This window comes from Manis javanica, chromosome 4 (assembly GCF_040802235.1).
Source record: "Manis javanica isolate MJ-LG chromosome 4, MJ_LKY, whole genome shotgun sequence".
NCBI lineage: Eukaryota > Metazoa > Chordata > Mammalia > Pholidota > Manidae > Manis > Manis javanica.
Genome location: NC_133159.1, coordinates 124481761 through 124496280, shown reverse-complemented (window position 1 = coordinate 124496280; position 14520 = coordinate 124481761).

Here is a 14520-nt window from a genome sequence, read left to right as displayed (position 1 = left end):
TTAGCATTGAGGACTGAGAAATCAGAACAGATCTGGGTTTGGGACTTGCCTCTGCTGGTTGCTGTGTGGCTTTGGGCCAGTCACATAACCTCTCTGAGCTTCAAGTGTCTCATCTAAAAATGTTATAATCTGTCAAATTTCTCGTATAAAGAATGAAAACAGCTGCCATCTGGAAGGGCTATTCTGAGGCATGTTGATAATGTGTGTAAAGCACTTGTCACAGAGTAGGAACAGTGTAGAAATTTTGGTAAATTCTGACCCCACCCTTAGGAAGGTTCTGGAGATCTTCTGTTAGTTCACAGCTCCATCCCCTGGCAGTCCCAGGCTCACGATAGGTGGCCCTCCCTTCCCCCGCCCTCAGAACACTGAGATGGGGATCTCAGGGGTGTGATCACTGCCAGCCTGAGCTGGGCATCAAGGGTGGGCACCTCAGATCCCCACAGTCCCCCCCTCACAGAAGGGCAGGAGCAGGCTAGGGGGCCAGCCCTGTCACTTGACACACCAGGAAATGGAGGCCCAGAGAGGGAAATGTCTAGCCCAAGGTCACTCTGCAAATTGCTGGCAGGTCATTTTATCCATTTTAGCAGATGACTAAAGCCTGTTTTTCTTATTTATTTTAAGCCTGTCTTTCTAATGGCTGAGAACAGATTACCTGCAACGATGACATTGCTGGGGCAGATGAAGAAAGGGTCTGGCAGCAGGGAGATGGGGAGGGCAGCAGCAGGGAGGTCAGGACGCCTGGCCTCTGCTCCAGCCATCCCGCAGCCAGCTCTGCATGCAGCCTTGGGCTGTTCCCCTCTCTCCCTGGACCTCAGATCTGTGCTCGGTGAAACGGGGATGAAAACAGCTGCCCTGCTGACTGCCCAGGCCTGTGGTGAGGATCAGATGAGATGATGGATCTGAAAGTGCTTTGTAAGCGGGAAAGTGGGAAGCAAATGTAGGAGATTATTAACGTTAATATTAATGAACTCGCTCACAGTTGGCTACTGGCCACCGACAAGACAGAAGATGAACTTTTCCAAGCCTCTATTGAGTTTGCAGAGGAGTAGATGGTGGTTCTTTCTATGGTCATTTCCTAAATTCCTGTAGATACAAGTAATTGAGAGGAAAAAAAATACCTCTCAGGATATTCAGCCAAGGGAGCTGATTATGTGTGCAGGTGGCACTGGGGGAAGGGATGAGAAAGACCCCTCTTCCATGGCAGGCACAGCGACAGAGAATGCTGGCTTTGTCATCCACGGCTGATGAGAGGCACCTGGGGCTGAGGGCTGGGCCCCCATCTGCGGACCTCGCTGAAGGCTGAAGGGCTTCCTTCCCAATTCAGTCTCCTGGTTGGCCCTCAGACTAGCCTTCTTGGGGAGATCGCCAGGTTGAAGGGATAGGGATGGAGTCAGGCAACCTTTCTCTAGCACATTCCTTTTCATCCCTGTCTCCATACACTCACAGGCGGTGGGCCTTGCTTCTATTAATATAGCTGCACAGAGTTGATATGTATTCTGGGCTAACCCTCATCTATCCATCCTATTCATTCATTCACATGCTCAGTAAAGGTTTGGTAAATGTCTAAGATATGCCGGCCTCCATGCCAGGCACAGAGGTGAATGGAGCCTGGCCCTGTCGTTAAAGCTCAAAGGCTGCTGCAGGAGACAGATGACAGAGTGCAAACAGGTCCTATGCCACCTGCTGAGGTTTGGAGCTTGGGAACATACCAGAGCTTTGGGGTGAGGTGAGATTTTCAGAAGAAGGTTTCCTAGAGGCAGCTGTTCTGAGCTGAGCCTTGAAGGAGAACATATGATGTTCATACCCCCCACTATTTAACCCAAATGGAACATTCCAGTTCCTAGTCTCACTGAGGCAAGAGAACATGAGGGTGGCTCAGACCTGTGGAGTTGGAGGTGCCTCTGGGCCGTGCTGGCAGACTGTCTGGGAACTGGGCCTGGAATTTGTGAGTTTCTGGTCTGGGAGGCATTAGTATATATGTGGTGCCACCTGGGAGGAAGGCTGCTGAGCTGTCAGAGGGGTAGGACAGCTAGGAAGCCAGGGGCAGGTATGTCTGGGAGGAAGAGAGGCTCCCTGTGCCAGATGCCCTAGTGAGGTCAGCAGGGTGAGCACGCAAGTACTCTGGTCCAGGGATTTTGTTTTTAGGTAAGTTTTTGATTACCAGTTCAATGTCATTGCTGGTAATTGGTCTGTTCAGATTTTCTGTTTCTTCCTTGGTCAGCCTTGGAAGGTTGTATTTTTCTAGAAAGTTGTCCATTTCTTCTAGGTTATCCAGTTTGTTAGCATACAGAGTTTCATAGTATTCTCTAATAATTCTTTGTATTTCTGTGGTGTCCGTCGTGACAAAACTCTGGGGCCAGATGAATTCACCACTGAATTTTATCAGATATTTAGAGAAGACAATACCCATTCTCCTTAAAGTTTTCCAAAAACCCATTCTATGAAGCCAGCATCACTCTACTACCAAAACCAGGCAAAGACCCCACCAAAAAAGAAAATTACAGACCAATATCCCTGATGAACATAGGTACAAAAATACTCAACAAAATATTAACAAATTGAATTAAAAAATACATCGAGAGGATCATACACCATGGTCAAGTGGGATTCATACCAATGATGGTACAACATTCAAAAATGCATCATCATCATCAACCACATCAGCAAAAAGGACAAAAACCACATGATCATCTCCATAGATACTAGAAAAAGCATTCGACGAAATTCAACATCCATTCAGATAAAAACTCTCAACAAAATGGGTATAGAGGGCAAGTACCTCAACATAATAAAGGCCATATATGATAAACCCACAGCCAACATCATACTGAACAGTGAGAAGCTGAAAGCTTTTCACCTAAGATTGGGAACAAGACAGGGATGCCACTCTCCCCACTGCTATTCAACATAGTACTGGAGGTCCTAGCCATAGCAGTCAGACAACACAGGAAATAAAAGGCATCCAGATTGGTAACAAAGAAGTGAAACTGTCACTATTTGCAGGTGACATGACATTGTACATAAAATACCCTAAGGAATCCACTCCAAAACTACTAGAACTAATATCTGAATTCAGCAAAGTTGAAGGATACAAAATTAATACACAGAAATCTGTTGCATTCCTATAAACTAATGATGAACTAGCAGAAAGAGAAATCAGGAAAATAATTCCATTCAAATTGCATCAAAAAGAATAAAATACCTAGGAATAAACCTAACCAAGGAAGTAAAAGACCTATACCCTGAAACACTACAAGACACTTTTAAGAGAAATTAAAGAGGACATGAACAAATGGAAAATCATCCCATCCATGGTCTTGGCTAGGAAGAATTAATATTGTCAAAATGGCCACCCTGCTTAAAGCAATCTACAGATTGAATGCAATCCCTATCAAAATATCAATAACATTCTTCAATGAACTGGACAAATAGTTTTAAAATTCATACAGAACAACAAAAGACCCCGAATAGCCAAAGCAATCCTGAGAAGGAAGAATAAAGCAGGGATATCTTGCTTCCAACTTCAAGCTCTACTACAAAGCCACAGTAATGAAGACAATTTGGTATGGGCACAAGAACAGACCCACAGACCAATGGAATAGAATAGGGAGTCCAGATATTTATCCAAACATATATGGTCAATTAATATAAAATAAAGGAGCCATGGACATACAATAGGGAAATGACAGCCTCTTCAACAGCTGGTGCTGGCAAAACTGGACAGCTACAGGTAAGAGAATGAAACTGGATCATTGTCTAACCCTATCCACAAATGTAAATTCAAAATGGATCAAAGACCTGAATGTAAATCATGAAACCATAAAACTCTTAGAAAAGAACATAGGCAAAAATATCTTGGATGTAAACATGAGCAACTTCTTCATGACAAAATCTCCCTGGGCAAGGGAAACAAAAGCAAAAATGAACAAATGGGACTAAATCAACCTGAAAAGCTTCTGTACAGCAAAGAACACCATCAATAGAACAAAAAGGCACCCTACAGTATGGGAGAATATATTCATAAATGACAGATCTGATAAAGGGTTGACATCTAAAATATATAAAGAGCTCATGCATTTCAACAAACAAAAAGCAAATAATCCAATGAAAAAATGGGCACAGGATCTGAACAGACACTTCTCCAAAGAAGAAATTCAGATGGCCAACAGACACACGAAAAGATGCTCCACATCCCTAGTCATGAGAGAAATGCAAATTAAAACCATAATGAGATTATCACCTCACACCAGTAAGGATGGCCACCATCCAAAAGACAAACAACAAATGTTGGTGAGGATGTGGAGAAAGGGGAACCCTCGTACACTGCTCGTGGGTATGTAAATTAGTTCAACCATTGTGGAAAGCAGTATGGAGAGTCCTCAAAAAACTCAAAATAGAAATACCATTTGACCCAGGTGTTCCACTCCTAGGAATTTACCCTAAGAATGCAGGAGCCCAGTTTGAAAAAGACATATGTACCTCTATGTTTATCACAGCACTATTTACAAAAGCCAAGAAATGGAAGCAACCTAAGTGTCCATCAGTAGATGAATGGATAAAGAAGATATAGTACATAGACACAATGGGATATTATTCAACCATAAGAAGAAGGGACTGGGGAGGATGGGTGGGAAGGGAGGAATGAGGGGAAAAAAAGCTGGAGGGGGGCATTACTATGAGCATTCATAATGTAGCGGGGTCACAGAGAGGGCTGTACTACACAGAGAAGACAAGTAGGGATTCTACAGCATCTTACTATGCTGATGGACAGTGAATGTAATGGGGTATGGGGGGACATGGTTGGGGGGTAGTCTAGTAAAGATAATGTTCCTCATGTAATTGTAGCTTAATGATACCAAAAAAAAAAAAAAAAGAAATGAGAGATTGGAAATATGTTACTAATAGAAGCTATCTTTGAACTGGAAGATCATAGATGATAACCAATTTCTTATTTTGGATAGAGTATCCTTGGTTCAAGGCCCTTCTGTTTCATTAAATATATCATGTCATTCTCTTCTGGCCTCTGAGGTTTCTGTTGAGAAGCTTGATGATAGCCTGATGGGTTTTCCTTTGTAGGTGATCTTTTTCTCTCTCTGGCTGCTTTTAATACCCTGTCCTTGTCTTTAATCTTTGCCATTTTAATTATTATATGTCTTGGTGTTGTCCTCCTTAGGTCCCTTGTGTTGGGAGATCTGTGGTCCTCCATGGTCTGAGAGATTATTTCCTTCCCCAGCTTGGGGAAGTTTTCAGCAATTATTACTTCAAAGATACTTTCTATCCCTTTTTCTCTCTCTTCTTCTTCTGGTACCCCTATAATGAGAATATTGTTCCATTTGGATTGGTCATACAGTTCTCTTAATATCCTTTCATACCTAGAGATCCTGTTATCTCTCTCTGCCTCAGCTTCTCTGTATTCCTGTTCTCTGATTTCTATTCCATTAACAGTTTCTTCCACTTCATCCAGTCTGCTCTTAATTCCTTCCATTTTTTGTTTCATTCCTCTTATCGCCCTCTGGAATTAATCCCTTAGCTCTTGCATATTTCTCTGCAGCTCCATCAGCATGGTTATGACTTTTATTTTGAATTCTTTTTCAGCAAGATTGGTTATTTCAGTCTCACCACACCCTCTATCTGGTGTTTGAATGATTTTGGACTGAATCAGATACTTCTGCCTTTTCTTGGTCATGGAATTGATTGCCGGTGAGTGATGTGTGTGTGTCAGCTAAGAGCACAAAGTCCCTTCCTGCTTGCTGATCACCTTGCCCATCTCTGCTGCCTGTGCTGGTTACCTGCACATAGGTAGCAGCCTCTGGTTTAATCCCCTGAGCTGTCATGGGCAGGGTGGTCCTCGGGATTGCCTAGGGCACTGGCAGGAGTTGCAAGCAATCATCATGTGTTTGCTGCAAGAGCAGAGCCCCTACATGCCTTCTGGACTTTGCACTGGCTTCCTTTGCCTGTGTCAGTTAGCTGGGTGCAGGGGGAAGCTTCTGGGTTAATCCTCTGAACTGTCCTGGGCAGGGGGCCTTTGGGATGGCTTAGAGCACCAGTGGGGGTTACAGGTGAGCAGCACATGTTGCTGTGAGAATAAGTCCCTTTGTGCCTTCCAGGATCTTCACTGTCTCTCTGCTGTCTGTGCCAGGAAGCTGCACACAGGGGCCAGCCTCTGGGTCTGGCCTGGTAGCTGTTTGATGGGAGAAGACTGTGTGGTTGCTGTGGGTAGGGTTGCTCCCCAGCTGTTCCGCAGCAATGGCAGGTCAGCCAGTTTGCTTGCAGTGCTGGCAGGGGATAATGAATGGCAGGCTGCTTATTACTATGAGGGGCTTCATAGCTGCATTGCCACCCAAGGGATTAGGGCACCTGAAGTTTCTTAAAGTTCCCAGCCTGCTGGGCTGAGTGTGCCAGGACAATTTTGTCCACCTGTTAAACCCTTATCCCTTTAAGACTTTTTAAAAAATTAACTAATTAATTTTTTGGTATCATTAATATACAATCACATGAACAACATTGTAGTTACTAGATTCCCCCCATTATCAAGTCCCCACCACATACCCCATTACAGTCACTCTCCACCAGCATATTAAGATGCTATAGAATCACTGCTTATCTTCTCTGTGCTATACTGCCTTCCCCATGCCCCCCATTATGTGTGCTAATCATGAAGCCTCTTTGTCCCCTTATCCCTCCCTTCCCACCCACCCTCCCCAGTCCCTTTCCCTTTGGTAACTGTTAGTCCATTCTTGGGTTCTGTGAGTTTGCTGCTGTTTTGTTCCTTCAGTTTTTTTATTTGTTCTTATGCTCCACAGATGAGTGAAATCATTTGATACCTGTCCGTCTCTGCCTGGCTCATCTTTAAGACTTTTAAAGCGCCCGCTTTTCTTTTGTCCCAGGGCAGCCGGCTGTGGGGACCTATTTGCAGTCTTGGTTTCAGATTTTACTTTTCTGTTTCTCTAATATCCACTACACCATGCAATGTGTCTGTGCTCCCAGCGCAGATTACTAGGGTGGGTCATTTAGCTGTCCTGTGCTTCCACTCCCTCCCCACTCTGACTTTTTTCCTCCCATGGGTGAGCTGGGGGTGGGGGGTGTGTGCTCGGGTTCCGCCGGGTCACAGCTTTGTATCTTACCCTTTTAACGAGATGCTGAGTTCTCACAGATGTAGATGTAGCCTGGTTGTTGTACTGTATCTTCTGGGCTCTCTCTTAGGAATAGTTGTATTTGCTGTATTTTCAAAATATACACGGTTTTGGGAGGAGATTTCCACCACCCTACCCACACTGCCATCTTGAGAATCTCCTCTTCACTGCTGAATTTTATCAAACATTTAGTGAATACCTAATACCCAACCTCCTTAAAGTTTTCCAAAAAGTAGAAGAGGAGAGAATACTCCCAAACTCATTCTCTGAAGCCAGCATCACTCTATACCAAAACCAGGTAAAGACACCACAAAAAAAGAAAATTACAGACCAATATCCCCGGTTTGGGTCAGGCCGTTAAACAATACAATAGGACATCTGGAGCCATGTGTTGCTAAGAGCTTTGCCATGAAGTTTAAATTTGTCATTGAGAAGGAGGGCAGCTGCTTTGACAGGAAGCTCCATCCTGGCCTAGCAAACAATGAAGCAGTTGAAAGAGGCAAGATGTTTACCAAAAGCCATATCCTAAGGCTTGGTAGGGGGAATTCCTGGGGTTACGATTTGAGGATAATCTTAGCCTAGCCTTGTTCTTATAGAGCAAATGAAAAGAAAATGAACTATCCAAGAACCTAAATTGAAATGCAAATAACATTCAGTTGTGTCAGGCATGTTATTCTGTCCTGGAAAAGATACCTAGCTCCTCCTCCCCACATTCCTCACCTAACATTCTTTCACCATTTCTGATCAGGAGAAATAACAAAAAAATGAAATCCAAAGAAGCCATTCTACTGCTGGGTAATAGCCTCTGCATAAGGCTTGATGAGGAAGGATGTCTGGCACCCGGCCCCCCTTTCCCCAGCACCTGGTGCAGTGGGGATTTCATTAATTAGGGTCTCCAGTCCTGTATGCACGACGGTAGGATTATTCAGAACTGAAAGCAAGGTGGAAGCAGCCCTGTGGTGTTTTAACACCCCTCACTTCTCCCCTCCCCACCCTGCTGAAAGGGCCCTAAGGACTAGGATCATGCCTCTAGGCCAGATACCAGGGGACTCTGATTTTTTAAGATAAGAGCTTTTGGAGAAATTATGGTTGGTTTTCTTTCCTTTTTCATAGAAAAGCAAGCTTGCAGGGGGTGGGTACACATACATATACCTTTTCAGGTATAGTCTTGAAGCTCTCAGAACAGAACAGCCCTTGTCCAGGTTCCACTAATTCCCTTGGCCCCGCAGCACTAACACCTAAGCCCTCAACTATTTCTCCTCCATGGCCTTTGGGCTCACAGGCTATCTCAGGACGCTGCTTCTTTCTCATCTCCTCATCATTACTTGATGGCATCACTACTTTTTCAGTCCCCTTTGGCCAAGAAAGTACAGTTCCTATTCAAGCAGGTTTGGGTGACCATGCCCTTTAGTCTAGCAGTGAAGAAATCACCTGAATTGGCTCTGCTTTGGTTAATAACAAATCACATGACACCAGCTAGACAAACCCGAGCTACACTTTTCTGAGAGAATGTGAGTCCCTCCTTGAACAGAGTAAGCTACAAGTTTAAGGAAGCAAGAAACAAACAAACCCAAAGTATCACTGACGTGGAGTTTTCCAGGTAGTGAGTCTTTAGCAATCCTCTCAGGCCTCATTTGCCACCTCTTGGTCTCCTCATTACTCATAAACACCTTCAGGCGGTGAGGGGGAACACTCCAGTGATGTAATTAAAGGAGGCATTACTTCAGAAGTAGAGACTGAGTCCTCTGTCTACACCAATGGATCAGAATGCAGGAAGCAGACAGCTGCTTCTGCAGGCTTCTTTGAGTTCTGCTAAGTTCTGATTTCTGATACCCAAGTGTCTTGCCAATGGGTTTCAGTCCCGTGCAAGTTCACTATGGATTCAATGTGACCAAAGAAATTGACAGCAATGCATTCTTGGTGTGAAAGGGTTATTCCCAACTTTATTCCCAGGTGGCAGGTCAGTCCCTAAAGTCCTGTTCACTCAGAGTGAGTCTGCATGCAGCAAGTCGGTCTCTGCCTTGTTGGGGACAGCCTTTGTCTTCTCACATGTTTGCAGGCAGAATGGGAAAGCACCTTCCCCCATGTCTGATTGCAGCATGGGAAAGCACCAGCTTGAGAGCAACCGGTGCAGTCCTTGGAAGTTATCTGCCCACAAAAACATATCTTGTCCTCCTCACTCTGAAAATAGGGAGACCTTGAGGATGTGTGAAAACACTACCCCTGCTTCTGGCCTGCCCCGCCCCCTGCCCCCCAGAGAAGGGAAAGATGAGTATAGCACTTGGCTGAGGTCCAAGAAAGGCAGTATAAAAATAAAGGTGCTGCGCCACATCGGGGCTGCAGCCATTGTCTATCTGTGTTCTGTTTTTTGTTCTCTCATCAGGTGCCCAAACGTGGGGCGTCCTCACAGAGGGAGTTGTACATACATTCAGCTCCACGCCTCCCCTTCAGACTGTTCGACTTCGACGGCAGGCACCGTCACTGCCTCTGGGCCTGTCTGTCCACACAGCCATCCTCTGTGTCCCTCGGTCCACACAGCTGTCCTCTGGGCCTCTCTTCATAGTCATCCCACAAAGCCATCCTCTGGGCCTCTGTCCTCAGCACTGCCACCACTCCAGCCTCTGCTCTGTTCTCCTGCAGCCTTGCAGCCCTGCCACCGTGTTACACCCAGAACACTGGGCAGGGTTCTTCATATACAGTCAACAGCCATGTATTGCCCACAGGTGTGCAGTGAGCTAGTCAACCAGGGCCAGGTGAGAATCCTGGCCACAGGAACTCTCATTTTATCCACATTAAGGCTGCTAAGTGATAACTTAACTCTCTCAAAAATTTAGTATTTTATGTACTTATACATAGGTTTCCAGGTTGGCTTGGCCAAAGATGGCAGTATGAAAAACATATCACCAGATCCTTGCTTTGAGATTTGTCATCTCTCTTTTGAGTGGATATCCTTTCTAAGACTTGAGTACTGTTAGAAAAGAAGGACTGACACAGGAAGTGTCATCTTGGATTATATATATATAACCTTAAAACCACCCGAGTCAGAAGCTCCTCGGTACTCATCTTCCATTTAGACCACAAGATCCTTTGTCAATCACTCTTAGTAATAATAACAAGATCTCTCTCTTTAGAAATGAACTTCAGCATGAATCCTCTCCCTGCTTAAAGAAGCAGATATACTTGGTCACTTTGGTAGAACTTGTTAACAATGCCAATTGAAGGGTCCCCACCAGTAAGATGGCAAACTTCCGGCTTCTCTTCAGGGTCCTCAGTTCCCGCCAGCGCCACCTGAAGCCCAATCACCTCTCGCCCTCCTCCCAATCCCAGCACCTAGCCAACAGCCACCAGCCCCGTAGAAGTGACACCTCAATCAATTCATGCCCCTTCCTATATAACCCAGCACCTTTCCCTAATAAAGCAGAACTCTCCAGTGAATTGCTGCTGTGTGTCGCTCCTTTCCTTTCATTGGTGCCGAAACCCGGGAGATGGGACACCCCAACTGGGCCCCGTCTTCCCCCCAACACCAGCAGCAGCTTGCCCTCGTCCTCTTTTTCTGGCGCTGGCTCATCACACTCACCACTCCTCTCTGGCCTTTAGGTAAGTTTTCCCCCCGGGGTGGGCCACTCTTCCCTGAGCTATCGCAGTGCCATTGACCGTGATCGTCCGGCAAGGCCCTGACACTCGGGGACGAGGAGGGAACGCTCCTCGCCTCAGGCCTTCACAGCTGCGGTGGACCCTCAGGCCCCTACCCCGACAGCCATAAATCCCCGCCTCAGCTGAAACTTTTTAAGCAAAATTTCCCCGGGGTGGGCCACTCTTCTCCGAGCTATCGCAGTGCCATTGACCGTGATCGTCCGGCAAGGCCCTGACGCTCGGGGACGAGGAGGGAACTCTCCCTGCCTCAGGCCTTCATGGCTGCGGCGGACCCTCAGGCCCCTACCCCGACAGCCATAAATCCCCACCTCAGGCCTTCACGGCTGCAGTGGACCCTCAGGCCCCTCCTCTGACAGCAATAAATCCCCGCCTCAGGCCTTCACAGCTGCAGCAGACTCTCAGGCACCCCCCCCTCCAACAGCCATAAACGAGGTGACTCCTTTGCAGATGAGAACGCTCCCTTTCCCGCCCCTCCTCCTTCTGCTCCATCCGCCGAAAACACCTAGCGCTAGGTACCTCGTGACTCCGGCACTCTGCCTTCTTAGGGAAGTCTGGGTGACGACCCACACTTCCCAAGAAATTCCGACTCGTATACGAGTTTCCGCAGACCACCAAGGATCATCGGGGACGCCCTTTGTCTCCTTGTGGTCTGCTTCCAGTCCGAGGATCTCCGTTCGTCTTCCCCTGTTTGTCTCCTTCTCTGTCCTTTAGCCATGGGAGCCTCCTCATCCCTCCCTGAAAGTTCACCTCTTGAATGCCTGCTTAAGCATCTGGCTACCCTCTCCCTGACGCCTGATATAAAACCAAAACTTCTCCGTAAATATTGCTCCCAAGATTGGCCGACATACCCCCTAGACAATAACAACCAATGGCCCGCAGGGGGAACTCTTGATCCTAACATCACTCGCAATCTCTTTAACTACTGCCAGCACCTGAAAAAATGGAAGGAGATTCCCTATATTGAAGCTTTTCGCCTCCTAGCTCAAAATCCCAGCCTCTGCACCACCTGCTCCCTGCCCCAAGTTCTCCTAGCCTGCAAGCTGTCTCCCTCCCCTCCACACACTCCCAGTCCCTCTTCAATTACCTTTGACCCGGCCGACGAGCCTCCGCCATACAGACTTCCCCCTTCGGCCCCTCCCCCTCCTACAACCCCTCCAACCTCTGCCGCCGCTGCCGCCTCTTTCCCTGTGGCAGAAGCCTCCCGTCCTCTCCCTTCCCCTTCTTCTCCTACAACAGCCCCCCCCCTTCCTCTACCGCCGCCACCGCTGCCTCTTTCCCCCCGGCAGAGGCTTCCCATCCTCTCCCTTCCCCTACTTCTACAACAGCCCCTCCCCCTTCCTCTACCGCCACCACCGCTGCCTCTTTCCCCGCGGCAGAAGCTTCCCATCCTCTCCCTTCCCCTTCTTCTCCTACAACAGCCACTCCCCCTTCCTCTATCACCGCCGCCGCCTCCACCCCCGCAGAAGCCTCCCATCCTCTCCCTTCCCCCTCCTCCACCATCTCTTCCTGTACCTCACCCCCTCCTCCTCCGTCCCCCTCACCTTCCCCCCTCCCGCAAATCAAGCCTGAGCCTTTCAGCCCCCCTCTAACTAAGTTCCAAGAGCCTCATCCATCTTTGCCCCCTCAGATTCGGTCCCGAGGGCCTCCCAAAATTATCCCGGCTTTGCCCCCATCACCTGTTTCCCCCCACACAGACTGAGCCAGAACCCTTCAGTCCCCCTCAGACTTGGTCCCGAGGGCCTCCCAAAATTATCGCCCCGCTCAGGGAAGTAGCAGGATCCGAAGGCATCGTGCGCTTTCATGTCCCTTTCTCCTTAGGAGATTTAGCCCAACTAGAGAAACGCCTAGGTTCCTTTTCCACTGATCCCACGACATACATCAGGGAGTTTCAATGGACCCTCCAGTCTTACAGCCTCACGCATCATGACATTTTCATGCTCCTGGCCAATACTCTCCTCCCTAAAGAGCGTAGACGAGCTTGGGACTTCGCCCAAACGCATGCTACCGAAACCCACAGGACTGACCCCACCTGTCCCCCTGGCCCCACTGCTGTCCCCGAACAAGACCCACACTGGGATTATAACACCGCTGTGGGTCTCCACTCTCGAGATACTTTTGCCTCCTGCTTAATAGCAGGTCTAAAAAAGGCAGCTCGTAAAGTAGTCAATTTTCAAAAGCTCCAAGACATAATTCAAAAGAGAGATGAAACCCCCTCCGAGTTCTTAGACAGACTCACTAAAGCCCTATTACAGTATACCAGCCTGGACCCAGAAACACCTGAAGGAAGACAGGTCCTTATGACATACTTCCTAGCTCAAAGCTACCCTGACATTAAAGCTGAACTCAAAAAGTTAGAACAGGGCCCCGCTACCCCACAGACTGAGATCCTAACAGTGGCCTTTAAAGTCTTCCATAACCGGGAGGAGGAGAAAGAACGCCGTAAACAAAAAGCTGATCAGGCCAATTTCCAGATGTTGGCCCAGCTGATAAAACCATAACCTGGGCGCCCCTCTACAGACAAGCCCCCCCCAGGAGCTTGTTTCAAGTGTGGAAAAGAGGGACATTGGTCAAGGGCGTGCCCCTCCCCCAGATCTCCTACCACCCCATGCCCCAGATGCCACAAAAAGGGCCACTGGGGGTCTGATTGCCCAACCACCCGAAGGGGAGGCTGGACGAACAACCCCCATCCTAAGCCCGCCGTAGTGGGGCTGGCAGAAGAAGATTGATGGGGCCCGGGGACTTCTCGCCCGACCATTTCCATCACCAAACAGGAGCCCAGGGTTACTTTAACAGTAGACGGTCGCCCCATCTCCTTCCTCCTACATACAGGAGCCACCTTCTTGGTCTTGCGAGAATACCGGGGCCCTACCACGCCAGCCATTACTCCTATAGTCAGGGTAGGAGGTAAACAGATTTTCCCATTAAACCCCCCCCCTTTTATGCACAATCCTAGACAGTCCCATACCTTTCTCCCACTCCTTCCTAGTTATGCCCCAGTGTCCCATCCCTTTACTAGGACGGGACATCCTTTCCCTCCTCCACGTTTCCATAACTATATCCACTCCCACAGCCCCAGTACTCCCTTTCTGATGGCCCTCATAGCCGACAACCCCCCTCCACCCAATGAAAGCTCCGGTTCCACCCTTATACACCCTGTAAATCCCAAAGTTTGGGACATTACAAGCCACTCCGTGGCCCTATGTCCCCCTGCCTCTATCAAATTACGTGACCCCTCTCAGTATATCTGTCAGGCCCAATACCCCCTAACCACTTCAGCCCTCATAGGCCTCCAACCCATCATTCAAGATCTCTTAAACAAAAACTACCTCAGACCCACTCACTCCCCATTTAATACCCCCATATTAGCTGTTAAAAAAACCAATGGATCTTTCCGCCTTGTCCAAGACCTTTGCCTCATCAACATGGCCGTTGTCCCTATCCATCCCTTAGTTCCAAATCCACACAGCCTTTTATCGCAGATCCCTGCCTCAGCATCCCACTTCTCAGTCCTAAATCTCAAGGACCCATTTTTCTATCCCTCTAGACCCCTGAACCTGGATGGACCCATACACAAGACATTCTGAACAACTCACTTGGACAGTTTTGCCACAAAGCTTCCGAGATAGTCCCCATATTTTTAGACAGGTCCTAGCTCAGGACCTCAAACAGTTTCATCATGATCACTCCAAGTCCACCTTATTACAATACATGGGCGATCTTCTACTCTGCAGTC